This window comes from Rhinoderma darwinii, chromosome 5 (assembly GCF_050947455.1).
Source record: "Rhinoderma darwinii isolate aRhiDar2 chromosome 5, aRhiDar2.hap1, whole genome shotgun sequence".
Classification (NCBI taxonomy): Eukaryota; Metazoa; Chordata; class Amphibia; order Anura; family Rhinodermatidae; genus Rhinoderma; species Rhinoderma darwinii.
The window spans coordinates 105398178-105415840 of record NC_134691.1 but is presented as its reverse complement, the minus strand read 5'-3'; positions in this window follow the sequence as shown (position 1 = coordinate 105415840).

The window sequence follows — 17663 nt, the reverse complement described above, 5'->3', positions numbered from 1 at the left end:
TCCTCTCAGTTTGGCCATTTGTTTCAGAATGAAAGGCCGAGGAGAAGGAAAGATCAATCTCCAACTTTTTACAGAAGGCTCTCCAAAACAATGAAACAAATTGTACCCCTCTGTCAGAAACAATATTGACAGGAACCCCATGGAGACGCAGGATGTGTTTAATAAACAAGGTAGCTAAAGTCTTAGCATTGGGTAGTTTCTTGAGGGGCACAAAGTGGCACATCTTACTGAAGCGGTCCACTACCACCCACACCACAGACTTGCCTTGAGATGGAGGCAGATCGGTGATAAAATCCATGGAGATATGGGTCCAAGGTCTCTGGGGAATGGGCAAATAACATAGTAAGCCCGCTGGTCGGGAACCGGGAAGTCTTGGACCTAGCACAAATTTCACAAGCGGCGACGTAGGCCTTAACGTCTTTAAGCAACCCAGGCCACCAATAGTCTCTGGCAATGTGGTGCTTGGTACCCAGGATGCCTGGATGGCCAGATAGTGCAGAGTCATGATTTTCCCTGAGTACCCTTAGCCGGAATTGCAGGGGAACAAACAGCTTGTTCTCAGGAAGGTTCCCGGGAGCTGAACCTTGATCAGCCGCAATTTCGGAGACTAAGTCAGAATCAACAGAGGAAATGATTATACCTGGAGGCAAAACACAAGCAGGATCTTCCTCCGAAGGAGGGCTGGCCATGAAGCTACGCGACAGTGCATCAGCTTTAATATTTTTAGACCCAGCCCTATAGGTGACCAAAAGGTTGAATCTAGTAAAAAATAACGCCCATCGAGCTTGTCTCGGGTTTAGCCTCTGGGCAGATTCTAGGAAAACCAGATTCTTGTGGTCGGTAATGACCGTAACCTGGTGCCTAGCCCCCTCCAGGAAGTGGTGCCACTCTTCAAATGCCCATTTAATTGCTAAGAGTTCACGGTTGCCAATGTCGTAGTTACTCTCAGTGAGTGAGAACTTCCTGGAGAAGTAGGCACAGGGACGGAGATGGGTGAGGGACCAGGTACCCTGGGACAAGACAGCACCCACTCCCACCTCGGAGGCGTCAACCTCCACGATAAATGGCTCCATTTTGTTAGGCTGAATCAGCACTGGGGCCGAGATAAAGCACTTCTTAAGGATCTCAAAAGCATGGACCGCCTCTGGAGGCCAATGGAGGAGATCAGCACCTTTGCGAGTGAGATCCGTAAGAGGCTTAGCGATGACCGAGAAGTTAGCAATAAATCTCCTGTAATAATTAGCAAACCCCAGGAAGCACTGTAATGCCTTCAGGGAGGCAGGTTGGACCCATTCCGCCACGGCCTGAACCTTGGCAGGGTCCATGCGGAATTAATGAGGAGTGAGGATTTGACGCAAAAATGGTATCTCCTGCACCCCAAACACACATGTTTCGGTTTTAGCAAACAGTTTGTTTTCCCGAAGGGCCTGGAGCACCTTCCTGACATGCTCAATGTGGGAGGACCAGTCCTTGGAAAACACTAGGATGTCATCAAGGTACAATACAAGAAATACCCCCAGGTAGTCTCTTAAAATCTCATTTATGCAATTCTGGAAGACCGCGGGAGCATTACACAACCCAAAGGGCACGACGAGGTGTTCGAAATGACATTCGGGCGTGTTAAACGCAGTCTTCCACTCATCCCCCTCTTTGATGCGGATAAGGTTATAAGCCCCCCGTAGATCAAACTTAGAGAACCATTGGGCCCCCTGAACCTGATTGAAGAGATCAGGAATCAAAGGAAGGGGATACTGGTTCCTTACAGTGACCTTATTCAAGTTTCGGTAATCAATGCACGGCCTAAGACCACCATCCTTCTTCCCTACGAAGAAGAAGCCAGCACCTACCGGCGAAGTAGAGGGGCGAATGTAACCCTTGGCCAGGCATTCCAGGATATACTCTCTCATGGCTTCACGTTCGGGACAAGAGAGATTAAGTATCCTACCCTTAGGGAGCTTAGCTCCTGGCACCAAATCGATTGCGCAATCGTATTCTCTATGAGGAGGTAACGCTTCAGAGGCCTTTTTAGAAAAAACATCAGCAAAGTCCTGAATAAACTCAGGTAGAGTGTTCACCTCCTCAGGGAGAGAAATAAAATTAACAGAAAAACATGACGTCATGCATTCATTACCCCATTTGGTAAGATCCCCAGTATTCCAGTTAAACGTGGGATTATGCATCTGCAACCAGGGAAGGCCTAAAAACCTTTATAACTGAAGAAGACAAGCTGTGTTTCGGAATAAAAGCTTCTTCTCTACTGGGCGCGGGCACAGTAAGGGAACCACAGCTGATCTCCACGCTGCTGCTCTGGCACACAGGGACGGCGGCGTGAGAGTGCAGCTGTCTGCTGACTATTCACACCTACTGCGGCAGTCATGCACGGAGGTGCGGCAGGACATTTACTCTGACTCACAGCATTGCCATGCCCTGCAGGAGTATTAAGGCACGAGTGGTTCTAACTATTTCAACCCGTGCATTCTAAATTTATGCTGCCGTCACCTTATATTGAAACCGACTGTTTTGTTCAATAATTAAATCATTCGCTTACTACATAGCTCTTTACACAACAGCATTACAATCACGGTTTCTTGCATACCATAGCAGTACAGCCCTGGGCTGCGGTTTGCGCTCCTGCTCTGGCGCACAAGACACTCAGCGTGAGGGCGCAGCTTGTAGGCTCATGTTCACACTTTGCCGCAGTGCGGCTGCATGGTGGTGCAAGAGGCTACCATTGCCCAATTCCCGCACTGCTGCAACCTGAGATTACAATTGCTGCTTTGGAAGCATAGTAGCTTATGTGTTCTTCATTTGAACACTTCTGATATTATTCACAATTTACAACATCTTAATTACACATGGCCTAGGTATGTGAGTTTGGGGGTCACTCACACATACCTCTTACACCATTGGACTTTTTAGTGTTTATTTCCATCTTAATGCATATTAATAAAAGTTAAATATTAATTTTAGATCACATACTTTCTCCCTCTTTCCTTCCCTCATACACATAGCTATACTGGGTGGTGTACACCAATGTGATCTGCTTACAGTATTGTGTGATAGGTGGTCTTCCACACTTTGCTTCTTCTCTACTTCCTTACTGACAAGCAGAGAAGACATTTCCTATTGGCTGGTAGCAGTTGGAGAGTGGAACTGAGCATGTGTGTCCTCCCTCAATTAGCTCAGAAATAGGACGTGCACATTGCTATACAAATTTGATACTAGGGGGCACCATTATAATGAAGCAACGGGAATATCTCGCAACTGGATTATTTTGTAACATAAGGTAAATTACAAAACTCATTTTTAATAATGAATTATGTTGCTAGAACATTTAAACGTGGGGCAACCCCTTTTAAACAAACAATATGAATTCACTTATCAATTGTTTGTGAACCTACTTATTTGCCCAATCTTTGAACTCGCTGTAAAAAGATGAACCCCAAAATTCTATCATTAAATACTAAAGCTCCCCCTGATAAAAACAAGTCCTCACACAGCTCCATAGACGAAAAATGAACAAACGTAATGGTCGCAGAATATGGCGACGCAAAAATGAGTTTTTTTACAAAGGTTTTTCTTTTGTAAGAGTGGTAAAACATATAAAAAATACATATAAATTTATTATTGCCATAATCATATTGACCTGCTGTAAAGGATCTGCCAGACACAGCTTCTGTGTCGACGCCCGTGGTTAGTCACTCTGCACCTGCTCCTAAGTCTGGTAGAGTGACCCCTTCTTCTACCAATCAGCCTGGGAGGCTGAGGAGTGGGAGAGCCTATCACAGCCTGGCCAGACGGAGCTAGCTCCCGCCCTCTGTCTATTTATACCTTCACTTCCTGCTCCTCCTTTGCCTGTGATTCTTTCAGTCTGTTTCCTGGCTTTGCTGCTGCTGCTTGCTACTTGTCTTCTGCTTCATATTGACCCTGGCTGGACTGACTATTCTCTGCTCTGCGTTTTGTACCTCGTCCACTCCTGGTTTGACTCGGCTCGTACACTATTCTCCTGCTCTGCGTTTTGTACCTCGTCCACTCCTGGTTTGACTCGGCTCGTTCACTATTCTTGTTGCTCACGGGGTTGCCGTGGGCAACAGCCCCATTTCCCTTAGCTTCTTTGTACCCTTGTCTGTTGGTCTGTCGTGCACTTAGTGAGCGTAGGGACCGTCGCCCAGTTGTACGCCGTCGCTTAGGACGGGCCATTGCAAATAGGCAGGGACTCAGTGGCGGGTAGATTAGGGCTCACCTGTTTGTCTCCCTACCCCTCCATTACATAATCACAGGCCCATATACATTTTCTACCCTGGTCCCTGTCACAACTATGGACCCCCTTGAGACCCTGGCTCAGCAAATGCAGGGCCTCTCCCTACAGGTCCAAGCCCTAGCTCAGAGCGGCAACAAGCAAGATGCTACCCTGGAAGTGCCCCCCACCTCACCCCTTGAACCCCACCTCAAGTTGCCTGACCAGTTCTCAGGGGACCGGAAGACTTTTTTCTCCTTTCGGGAGAGTTGTAGGCTCTATTTCCGTCTAAAGCCCCACTCCTCAGGTTCCGAGAGCCAGCGAGTGGGTATAATTATGTCCCGACTCCAGGACGGGCCCCAAGAATGGGCCATCTCCTTGGCTCCTGACGCCCCTGAACTTTCCTCTGTTGACCTTTTTTTTTTCTGCTCTCAGGCTCATATATGACGAGACTGACAAGACTGCCTTTGCCGAGAGTCAGCTGGTGACCTTACGTCAGGGTAAGAGACTCGCTGAGGAGTACTGTTCGGACTTTAGGAAGTGGTGTGTAGCTTCTTGGTGGAATGACCCTGCCTTGAGGTGCCAGTTTAGATTGGGTCTGTCGAACGCCCTGAAGGACCTGTTAGTTAGCTATCCCTCTTCTGACTCTCTAGATCAGGTTATGGCTTTAGCGGTACGACTTGACCGACGTCTCAGCGAATGACGACTTGAACGTTTTTGTGCCTTCTCCTCTGGCTCCCCCATGATGGCTCCCGAAGTTCCGTTGCTTCGTTCTTCCACGGAAAACTCGGATGAACCAATGCAACTCGGGGGCCTCCGTGTCTCCCCAACAACGTAGAGACTTCCACAGGAAGAATGGTCTCTGCTTCTACTGTGGGGAGGACAAGCATCAAGTGAACAACTGTCCTAGGCGTAAGAATAAGCAGCCTAAGTGATCTTCGGGGAGGTCACTTGGGCGCACAGGTATTTCCCGTAAATATAAAACCTAATAAGATCTTGCTTCCCTTTCAGGTATCTTTTGGTGGTAGGTCTGCTACCGGCAGTGCCTTCGTGGATTCAGGGTCTTCTGATAATATTATGTCTGTGGAATTTGCTATGTCTCTAGCTATGCCATTGATTGATTTGCCTAAATCTGTCCCGGTAGTGGGTATCGACTCCACTCCTCTTGCTAATGGTTATTTAACGCAGCATACCCCTGTTTTTGAACTCCTTGTTGGTTCCATGCATTTGGAGCAGTGCTCTGTACTGGTTATGCAGGGATTATCGTCTGATTTGGTTTTAGGCCTTCCCTGGTTGCAGTTGCATAATCCCACGTTTAACTGGAATACTGGGGATTTTACCAAATGGGGTAATGAATGCATGACGTCATGTTTTTCTGTTATTTGATTTTTTATTTCGTTTTTTTATATTTTACTACTTTACAAAGAAAAATCTGTTTGTTAGAAAAATACTTTTTCTGAGAGCTATAACTTTATTATTTTTCCGTCAATTAAGCGGTGTGAGGGCTTATTTTTTTGTGAGATTGTATGATTTGTGAGATTGTGTGATTTGATAAGCTGAAGTTTGGATTGGTCTCCTTATTTGGTACTTACAACTTTTTAATCTTTTTTCATAACTTTTTTTGGAAAGCTAAGTTGACCAAAAAACAGCAATTCTGGTGTTTTTTATATTTTTATGGCATTTGCCCTGTGGGTTAAATAATGTTATATTGTAATAGTTTGGACTTTTATGGATGCGGTCATGCCAATTATGTTTTTTTTTTACATTACTTTAGAGGAAAAACGTGAAAGGGGGGGGGGGTTTTGGAACTTCTATTTTTTTATTTTTTTGTGCACTACTAAAAACTTTATTTTACTGTTTTTAACACTTTCTTAGTTTTCCTAGGGGACTTGAACCAGCGATCATTAGATAGCTGGTACAATACACTGCAATGCTAATGTATAATGATATAGTGTATAATGTATAGTGATTTTTATCGGCTCCTATTAAGCCCTGCTTTTGGGCAGGTCCTAATAGGACCAGAGAGCTGGCAGACCTCAGGGCCTTCAGTAGGTACACAAGCTGCCATGACAACTATCGGAACCTCAAGATGGGGGTGATGGGCTGTCGGAGGGGGCCGCCACCCTGTTTTTAACGGCTTAGATGCCGCGGTCGCTTTTGACTGCGACAACTAAGTGGTAAAACGTCCAGGAACAGAGTTATCTCTGATCCAGCCCATTAGAGCCAGTCGTCAGCTGTAATACACAGCTTACACCCACAGCATATGGAGTGTACTCAGTCCATGAACCCGTTCTAAACGTCTCTGCCCGCATTATGACGAAACGTGTCGTTACGGTGCGTCAAGGGGTTATACACCTATTATCAGGGCCGGATTATCATTGGTGCTCCTGGAGCTCCTGCTCCAGGCCCCGCTCTGTGATTGGCTCAGGGGGCCCCCAGGCATATTTTTGCATCTTTACTTCAAAGCTGCTGCAAATTTAGCATGATTTGTGAATAACCGCATTGTTTCTAAAATGGTTCTACGCAATTGGCAGTAAAAAAGCTGCACTTTTGCCGCGATTTTGCACAAATCGCACCAAAACAGCAACTAGAAGAGGAGCAGGACCTTTGATGACATCATAGTCACATGAATAAATAGAAGCGATAGTGGAGTTCACGTGACCACAGGAAGGGGAGGGTCTTACTCCTTATGCATCTCTATGCAGAGAGGAAAGATACAAGGATGCTGCAGTGAGAGGTGGAAGGTAATGAGTGGTCTGAAAAGGAGACAAAGCAGTGTATGTGAGGAGGGGGTACATGTGAGCAGTGTATGTGAGGAGGGGGGTACATGGGTGGCAGTGTATGTGAGGAGGGAGGGCTCATGGGTAGCAGTGTATGTGAGGAGGGAGGGCACATGGGGAGCACTGTATGTGAGGAGGGAGGGTACATGGGTAGCAGTGTATGTGAGGAAGGAGGGCACATGGGGAGCAGTGTATGTGAGGTGGGAGGGTACATGGGGAGCAGTGTATGTGAGGAAGGAGGGTACATGGGTAGCAGTGTATGTGAGGAGGGAGGGCACATGGGGAGCAGTGTATGTGAGGAGGGAGGGTACATGGGGAGCAGTGTATGTGAGGAGGGAGGGTACATGGGGAGCAGTGTATGTGAGGAGGGAGGGTACATGGGGAGCAGTGTATGTGAAAAGGGGGGATACACGGGGAGCAGTGTATGTGAGTTGGGAGGGTACTTGGGGAGCAGTGGATATGAGGAGGAGGTACATGGGGAGCCGTGTATGTGAGGAGGGCGTACATTGGTAGCAGTGTATGTGAGGAGGGGGTACATGGGGAGCAGTGTACGTGAGGAGGGGGTACATGGGAGCAGTGCATGTGAGGAGCGGGGTACATGGGGAGCAATCTGTGAGGAAGCAATCTGTGAGGGAGGGATGCATGGAGAGCAGTCTGGAGAAAAGAAAAACAGCCCTGGAAATGGAGGGAGCAGGGTAAAGGTAATATATGTTAATTGGTTGTTAAGACCTGGTGACAGGTCCTGTTTAAGTCTGGTCTGGGATCTGATTGAATTAAGGGTCCAGTTTTGGGGTCTGATTTAATATTGAAATATGATCAGGGGTTTGAATTAATTTAGCAGAACTGCAGGGTCAAAGATTTCTCAGCAGTAAACTCTGCAGTCATCAGGAGACAAAGCAACAGCGGTCTGGACCGGATGGAGAAGAAAAGTAAAGAGAACGTCTACAATCAGAGAAAAAACAACATATTTTAGTAACTGAATGTAATAGGTATATATTCTGCCTATGACTGCGTATGATTCAGAGGCGTAGCTAGGGTTTAGCCCAGTCAACTGCGCTATTGATTCCTCTGTTAAAAATGGAAACCTTACGGAACAGATACAAACAGAAACCATTAGCAATGGAAGCGTTACTATTGAAATCAATGGTAATGCGAACGGAAAGCTATGGTTTCCGTTTGGTTCCCCTGACGGAAAGGTCTGTCCTAACCCATGAACAGGACCCAGACGCAGATGTGAACGAAGCCTAAATTCATAACTTAGATGTGATGGATAACAGGTGGATCCTAGATGTCAGAGACACGCAGGACCTGTTAACACTGAACCCGTCAGTCCCACTGGCCTTGCAGGATTCAGGTCTCTGCGCTAGATACAGATGCTCTGTACACAGGATACAAAGCAGCTGTATCTCAAAAAAGTACAGTAAACTGTAGTCGACTGTGCTTTTATTTCCGCTAAAAAAACGGAAACCTTATGGATCAGAGACAAACGCAAACCATTTGCATTGGAAGTGTTACCATTGAAATCAATGATAATGTAAACAGAAGCTATAGTTTTCGTTTGGCTTTCCGTTCATGGGTTCCCCTGATGGAAAGGTCTAACAGAACCCGACGCAGATGTGAACGATGCCTTAAAATGGAAAGTAACGTTATCATTTTTGTCTGGAGTTGGTGGAGGTCCCCAAGTTAGTACGGGGGCCCCGATAAATTAACTGCTCCATATCCTAGACACCCTTAATCTGGCCCTGCCTATTGTGTGCTGTCATCACCAGTGGTCTTTTACCAAGGTGACATTACTAGTTTCCGTGGTTGGCCAAAAAACAGACCCTGAGGAGAAATCTGGCCCCGCCCTTCACAACTTAGTTGTATTCCTGAGTCTTTCCCACTCCTCTCTCTGTGGTGATGGGTGAAGAGAGGGATGCAGATATGTCCATGGTTGCAAATTGACAGCAACATATATGGCTATGGGTAAGCAGATGGTAGCAGGTAGTAACAAACAGCCTGTTAAAAAACACACTGCACTCTCAGATTTTTCATGCTCTTAATCCCTTCCCGACATATGATATACAGTTATGTCATAGCCCACTCGCGCTCAAGCTCAATTCCGCTTGTTTAATACATTAACTGCTGCGGTCAATAGCACCTTCGGCATTTAAGTCAGTAGAAAGAGCGGGGTGACCCCCTCTAACAACCCATCGGCCATCACGTGACGCGATCGCGGGGTTCCAGTGGTTGTTATGGCAGCCTGGGAGGCTAATGAAGGCCCCCAATTCTGACATCTTTGTGCTCCTATTAAAGGGAACCTGTCACCAGCATTTCACCTATTAAACCAGCAATACCTGGTGGAAGTGGGTGAAAAATCATTTTTATTTAACTTTATAATTATTTTCTAAGTATGTTCTGTACCTAAAAGAGTCATGTCTTCATTCCTCTAGTCTTTACGAGTTAGACCCACCTCCTTACTTTTGATTGACAGCTCCTCGCCTTCCCCCAGCACACACTAAATCCCACATATGCACATCGATGTCCTGTTCTGGTGCATGCGCACAACGGGACATCATAGTGGCGCCTGCACAGTAACTAGATTTGAGGCCTGGGCGAAGCAAGGAAGAGTATCGGACCATACATGACGGGCTTTTGCCCGCTATCTCAGACGAGATTTTGGCATTCAGGGCAGGCCAATTTTCGGCGGTGGGTGGGCATAAGAAGAGGAACGAACGAGACTGACGGATTATTACCATAAAAGGCGCAAAATGTTTGCAGACCGTTATTTACAGCCAGAGGAGTTTAGGAGAGGGAATAACCGCAATAAATTTTTGATAGCAGAGGCCAGCAATGGGTGAGTAGAGTTCAATAGGTGAAATGCTGGTCACAGGTTCCCTTTAAGCCCTGCCTCTGGTGTAAATGCTGCCGGAATTTCTGCAACGGAATTATATGTGGAAATTCCACAGCATTTACAGTAGCAGCAAAGTGGACGTAGTTTGAAAAATCTCATGCGCGTAATCGCAACGATTCCGCCGCAAAAATCGCAACTCATGGAAAAAAAAAATTCATAATTACTCAGAACCTTCTCCTTCTTCCTGCAGTCCAGCCTCCTGGGATGACGTTGCTTCCCATGTGACGGCTGCCGCCAATCACAGGCTGCAGCGTCACATGGCCTAAAATGTCATCTAGGGAGGCCAGACTATGCTCAGAGAAGAGGGAGGGGGTAAGTATGAATGGCTTTCTGCAGAGGAAATTCTGTTTGAAAAACCGCACCACAATGTGGTACGGTTTTTCGGATGGAGGGTGCTGCGGGTTCCGGGTCAGATACACTGCGCAGGTTTTACGCAGCGTATCCGTTCCGTGGGAACTCAGCAATAAGCACTGTAAAAATATAAAGAAACAGCCATAATTGGTATTGCCGCGTCTGTAAAAGTCTGAACTATTATAATATATCATTATTTAACCCGCCGTGGTGAATGCCGTAAAAAAAAAATTAGAAGGCCAGAATCGCTGTTTTTTGGTCACCACAAAAAAAATGGAATAAAACGTGATCAAAACCTCGTATGTACCCCAAAATGGTACCAATAAAAACTACTGCTTGTTCCGCAAAAAAAATGCCCTTATGCCGCTCAATCGACAGAAAAATAAAAAACTTATGGCTCTCAGAATTTGGTAGAACTAAATTAATGTTATTTTTTACAGTTAGTTTTTTCCTTGTTAGAGCTTGTCAACACGTAGCGGAATTGCTAGTGGAATTGCTGCATATTTTCCATGCAGAATCGTGGATGGAAAATACGCAGCAGAATACAGTAGCAGCAAAGTAGGTGAGATTTAACAAATCTCATTCACACGCTGCATTCAATGTTCGACCAGAAATTGACCTGCGGTGCGTAATTTTCGTACCGCAGCATGTCAACACCTGCTGTGGAAAGTGGACTGATTTTTTCAAAGGAGATGTCACCATCTCCCAACATTGTGAAAACCGCAGCAAAATCCGCACCATTTTCTGCAGTAAGGCTGGGTTCACACGACCTATTTTCAGGCGTAAACGAGGCGTATTATGCCTCGTTTTACGCCTGAAAATAGTGCTACAATACGTCGGCAAACATCTGCCCATTCATTTGAATGGGTTTGCCTACGTATTGTGCAGACGACCTGTAATTTACGCGTCGTCGTTTGACAGCTGTCAAACGACGACGCGTAAATGCACTGCCTCGGCAAAGAAGTGCAGGGCACTTCTTTGCCGCGTAATTTGAGCTGTTCTTCATTGAACTCAATGAAGCACAGCTCAAGATTTACGAGCGTCACAGACGGCTCGTAAATTACGAGGAGGAGCATTTACGTGTGAAACGAGGCAGCTGCAAACAGTCTGTCTTTTCACACGTAAATGCCTCTCAGCGTGTGAACATACCCTAACAAACGCTGGAAATGGTGTGGTTTTTCCGCAGCGGAATTTCTGCTACTTTTTGCGGAATTGCTGCAGAAAATGTTATGTAGCAATTATGTTACATGTGGACAAGCACTAAAAGGAGTAAAATATTTAAATAAACTATATAAATTTGGTATCGCCATAACCGAATTGACCTGCAGAATAAAGTTAACATGTTGTTTTAATTGCATGGTAAATGGCATAAAAACAGAGCGCAAAAAACAATGGAGGAATCGCTTTTTTTATTTTCTACCCCACAAATATTTTTCTTTGCATTTCCTAGTACATTATATGGTCCAATAAATGGTGACATGAAAAACTACAACTTGTCCCACAAAAATCAAGCCCTCATAGGACTAAATCGATGAAAAAATATAAAAGTTATGGCTTTTGTAATGTGGGGAGGGAAAATAAAAATGAAAATCTGAAAAACGGTGGGACGGGGTTAAAATAAAATTAAAAAAAGGTCCAAAAACTATCCCTTTTTGGTGGCAGATGCCTGCTGGTGTTGAGGGTATGTTCACACGCAGTAGCAAAATACGTCTGAAATTACGGAGCTGTTTTCGCCTGAAAACTGCTCCTGATTTTCAGACGTTTTTGTAACTTCTCGCGTTTTTCGCGGCGTGTTTTACGGACGTTATTGGAGCTGTTTTTCAATGGAGTCAATGAAAAACGGCTCCAAAAACGTCCCAAGAAGTGACATGCACTTCCTTGACGCGGGCATCTTTTTACCCGCCGTCTTTTGACAGCGACGCGTAAAATTACACCTCGTGGGAACCCATTGCAAGCAATGGGCAGATGTTTGTAGGCGTAATGGAGCCGTTTTATCAGGCGTAATGCGAGGCGTAAAACACCCGAATTACGTCTGAAAATAGGCCGTGTGAACTTATACTCACATGGTATCGGAAGAAGCCTTTGTTTTTTGTCAAGCAGTTTGTGACGTCTGTTTTAGAAGGCAGCGGCACACTATGAGCACCAGGATTAATAACAGTTTCTGCTGCGCAGCATGTTTGAGCAAGCTATTTGTTACTACACAGTGACACACTATTTTTAATATAATGTATGCTTAGAATGTCAGCAACATAGCTAGTTATCAAATATCTTCCCTGTAGTAAAGAATAGTATATGTCAAACCTGTCATTAGATACAGCCCATATCTCTACAAAGTAGCTAAACATGGATTATGCATTCTCAAAACTGACAGTTTGCAAAATTTGACCCGATTTGTTTTTAGTGACTCGTAGGTCGGAAATGCTTAATCAGTAAAAATAAAAATAGTTGTCAGCATCTTCAATGATGAAAAAAAGGAAAACAAAGTGCCATTTATTACTCATGTAATGTTGTACAGAAGAGGAGCACGCAGGGTAATTGTCCATTGAATCAAATTGATGCCACCGGCCATAGGTCTCCATACTGACAACTGGCTACAAGCCTATTGCTTGCATTAAAGAAATAATTTGATCCTCCAGTACTGCTCCGAGAATCAATTCAAATCATTGCACTTCTAATAACAAGAGAGCAGGACCCAGTGCCTGCTTGTGTTTTGTTGGAAACCCATGGAGTGATAAGCACAATCTAATTTCAGTGACTCCTGAAACACTTATTACTGCTACCCATAGGAGCTCTTCGATTAATATGCTGTGATAGTTTTAGATCTCTCCAAAAGCCTTGGTCCAGCCGTCTCCTTTTGAAATTTTGAATGTGCAGGGGCATAAATCAGGAGATTTTATAGTCTCTTCATTGGGGGAAAAGTCAGTCTGAAATTGTCAGGATGTCAGGAATTTATTACTTGCTGATAGAGAAGCAGCTGCTGCCATCAATGGTGCTGGTTTCAGTAACACAACATTTTTATCATTGGGCACATAGCAGACAGTCTCCTGCCTGTGCATCTAGATATTCAATAGTCATCCAGCGTGTCCTATGACTATATAACATTTTCTACATCTATAACACAACTTGACAAGGTATTTGTAAATTGCGTAAAACTGACACCATACTAAGGCATTATTCACACGAACGTGTATTACGTCCGTGATACGCGCGTGATTTCGCACGGACCTATGTTAGTGAATGGGGCCGTTCAGACAGTCCGTGATTTTCACGCAGTGTATGTCCGCTGCGTAAAACTCACGACATGTCCTATACTTGGCCGTTTTTCGCGCATCATGCACCCATTGAAGTCAATGGGTGCGTGAAAATCGTGCATGGCACACGGAAGCACTTCCGTGTGACGCGCGATTCGCGCAACAGTAGATAAAGAAATGAAGGAAAAAATAAAACCACTTCCTTCATTTCTTTTTCTAAACTTCAAAACTGCATGTCATAAGCATGGCATATGCGTGAAAATCATGCAGCCACGCAGCACATACAGATGACACACGCAACTGCAATGCGCAAAAAACGTAGCGTTTTTTGCACGCGCAAAACTCACACGTTCGTCTAAATAAGGCCAAAAGCTGGGTTCACACAGAGATTTTTGCAGGCAGAAAATATGCCTGAAAATTCCGTTTGGAATTTTCAGGCAGATTTTCCTCTCCCTGCACGCCGATTTTTCACAGCGTTTTTCGCCCGCGGCCATTGAGCGCCGCGGGCAAAAAAGCCGCAAAATACGCTTTCTCTGCCTCCCATTGATGCCAATGAGAGGTCAGAGACGTAAACGCCTGAAGATGGGGCATGTCGCTTCTTTTTCCCACGAGACGGTTTTTCCGGTTGCGGGAAAAAAAAAGCCTCCGACCTCCCATTGATATCAATGGGAGGCATTTTCAGCCGTTTTTTGGCGTGTTTTCCGATGTGGTTTCCGCGTCAAAAATCGTGTAAAAAAACTCTGTGTGAACTTACCCTAAGAAAACAAACATTTCATATGTGAGCCACTGTGTACATTTACTAAAGTGGTGGTTGTAACTAAATAAACCATGAACTAATAGAAACAGGATTAGAAGTTCAATACTTGATGAACTTTAGCGCTATATAGTTAACAAATGTAAAGCGTAGCCTATTTTTTTTCATTACCCCTTAGCTGTTTTTATTTATATTTCTTTACCTTTTTTTTACTGGAGTGAAGACAAATTTATGTTGCCTGTGAAGTATTTTGTTGCCATTGACAGATCTTATTATTACTTTATTTTATTATAATAACTACTATCCTGGATAGCTTTTATCAAAAACACATAAAAACCTGATGCTCAGTAACACCTGGGTATCTAAATATTCAGATTTTGAGGTTTTTTTTTGGATGGCTACAGCCAGATGTTAGTTAAAAGTCTATACTAAAAAAAACTTGGTGTCATTTTTGGGGTTAGCAGCATTTTATTTTTATTTTTTTTTAAACACAGCATGCTAAAGGTATGGCGTTTCTTCAGGCGTTTCTCTCCACAAGATTTTTGTGCATGTGTTTTTTAAATTGTGTCTTTTTGCACACATGTCTTTGACTCACCCCTGAGTGACAGTCTGTTAGGGATTACATTGCTGATAGTCTGAATAAAGGGTTAATTCGAACTTCTACTTCTCCTGTAGGGGTAGGATTTTCCTTTGTAACTAAAAGGATGGGACTACGTCAATGTATAGACTGGACTTAAGAAATCACGTTTAAAAATCAATATCCTCCGCCCTTGATCACAGATCCCCAAAGTTGACCTGAAAGGGCCATATAATCGTATTTGTGTAAGAGAGTGGGATGAACAAAAGGCTGCTTTTAATTCTGCAAATTGGCATTACGAATATCTAGTTATGCCCTTTGAGTTGTGTAACGCCCCAGCATTTTTAAAAGATTATGTAAACAGTATTTTCAGAGATATAGATATTTTGTTATTTTCCTCCTGATTTGGCCAGACAATTGTCTCATGTCTCATGTACGGTGTTGTAAAAATTGCGAGAGAATAATTTATTTTCTAAATTAGGAAAGTGGGTTTTTGAGGTTCAGAAGCTCAGAGGGAGGCAATTCAAGGTCTTTACCTAACTTCTTAAAGTACTCAATAGGGGGAGAATATTTAAAGATGTATAATCCTCAATCTTTTTTTAAATGAAGATACCCAAATAGCGAATCTGGTCCACAACTTGGAGATCTCCTCGAATTGATTAAGTGAACCTACACTTGAAAATGGGAGGAATATTGATTTGGACCAGTTTATCTGGGTACCTGACAGGGCCAAGAAGTCCTGATACTTGCGAACAACGTGCTTCACATCCAACTAATGCCTAAGATACAGTAGCATGTCATCTGCGTATAGGGAAATTTTTTTCCTCCTCACTCCCAAACAAAAAAAAACCCTAAGACATGGGTCTGCCCTTATCTTCAATGCAAGACATTCAATAACAATTGCAAATAACAAAAGGAGATAAAGGACATCCCTGTCGGGTACCTCTAGCCAATGAAAAAAAAAGGTGAGTTTGTCTTACTGATTCTCCAAACCGAAACCTATGGAGAATTGCCCACAAAAACTCCCAATTAACTGAGTCAAATGCCCTTAACTGCATCGGTTGAAAGAAGTCCAACTCATAATTTTCTCCATATTGCAGATTAGTAAAACCTTTACGTAAATTATAATATATAGCTTTACCCGGGATTAATCCCGTCTGGTCTGGATGAATCATATCCTCTATAACGAAAGCCAAACGGTTCTCCAGGACTTTAGCTACAAACTTCATAATTAAAGAGAGAAATTGAACGATATGACGACACAAGGAGCATATCTTTGTTTTTCTTCAAAATTAGACTAATTAATGCGTCATTCATAGACTCTGGGTGTGCCTTTGCCCTGAATACATCTTCTATGGTTTCCATAAACTTCCCCAGAATCTGCTCTTGATACCTAGAATAAAATTCATATGGAATCCCGTCCAGACCAGGGGACCTATCCCGCAGCGCTTGTTTAATAGCTACCTCAAATTCCAACCTTAACAGAGGTGCCTCCAGAGATTCCCTCCGTACCTCTGCAATTCTAGGAAAAACGATCCTATCCAAATAAGATTTCAACACATCCGGGGTGCATGTATCGACAGTTGCATATACCTCTATGTAAGAAGAGGCAAATTCCTCTGCAATTTGGACAGCGTCTGTAATAATTTCCCCCGAGCTTCGTCTAACCGCAACTACTTCCGAATGGCCCGAATGTTTAACACAGGATAACAAAAATTTTCCCACTCCTTTTTCCAAGTAATGTGTATACTCCTCCTCTGCGCTCTTGAGATCCTGCCTCAAGGAATCTACCAGCTGTCTCTCCCTCTCCTATTCTTTTCAATAATTCTCTTTTTATAAAATCCTCTCACGTAGGCTTTAAGAGTATCCCAAATTACACCTCTAGATGTGAACCCCTTATTAACTTGGAAAAACTCCACAAACAGTTCCAACGCTTCATCATCTTGTTCCATTCTAAAATTAAAGAGGGGGATATATATAAGGTCTCCTAGAACAACATCACCTTGTGGTCTCAATTTCAACAAGCAAAGGTGAATGGTCCGACAGGCCTCTTGCTTCATATTCTACGCTCTTAACTAAGCCCATCAGTTGTTTATTGGCCAATGCTAAATCTATTATTGAGAGAGATTCCGAGGTCTTGGAATAACAAGAAAACTCGGATGTGTCTGGGTGAAAAATCCTCCATATATCAAACCATCCCAACTCCTCCAGGAAGAAGCCAAAGGACTGACTAGAAATCACAAATCTCCCAACTAGTAATAAGGGAACTCCAGTTTTATTAACTAAAAAGAGGCAACCTTATCCAGTACTGAGTAAGCAAAAGGTGGGGGAACATACCCCGAACCCCGTGCCATGGCGAACCCATCAAAACTTGCATATAATAAAACAATTCTTCCCACATCTTCCAGTAAAAGCTAAATTTGGACTACAGTATTCTGATGGACCAAAATACTCACTCCTCTAGAAAAATATGAGTAAATGGAATGGTACGTGTAAGAAAACAAACTCCTGGAAAGTCCACTAGACGTTACATGAAGAAGGTGGGTTTCCTGCAGAAAAATTACTGCTGGTAAAAATTACTGCTGGTAAATAATTTGGATCAAATTGAACACTGCCAACCTCTTAAGTCAACCCAACCCACTAACGTTCCAATATAAGATTCTCATAATTTACCCAAAAAATTAAAAAAGTTAAAAAATAAAAAAACTTACACTCCTCCCCTCCATTTTGCGCCATATCCAGCCCCCCTCCCCTATACCCTGCAGCCCTCTAGCAAAAAAAAAAAACGACATTCCTAGGAACTCTTATAGCAAGCATTGC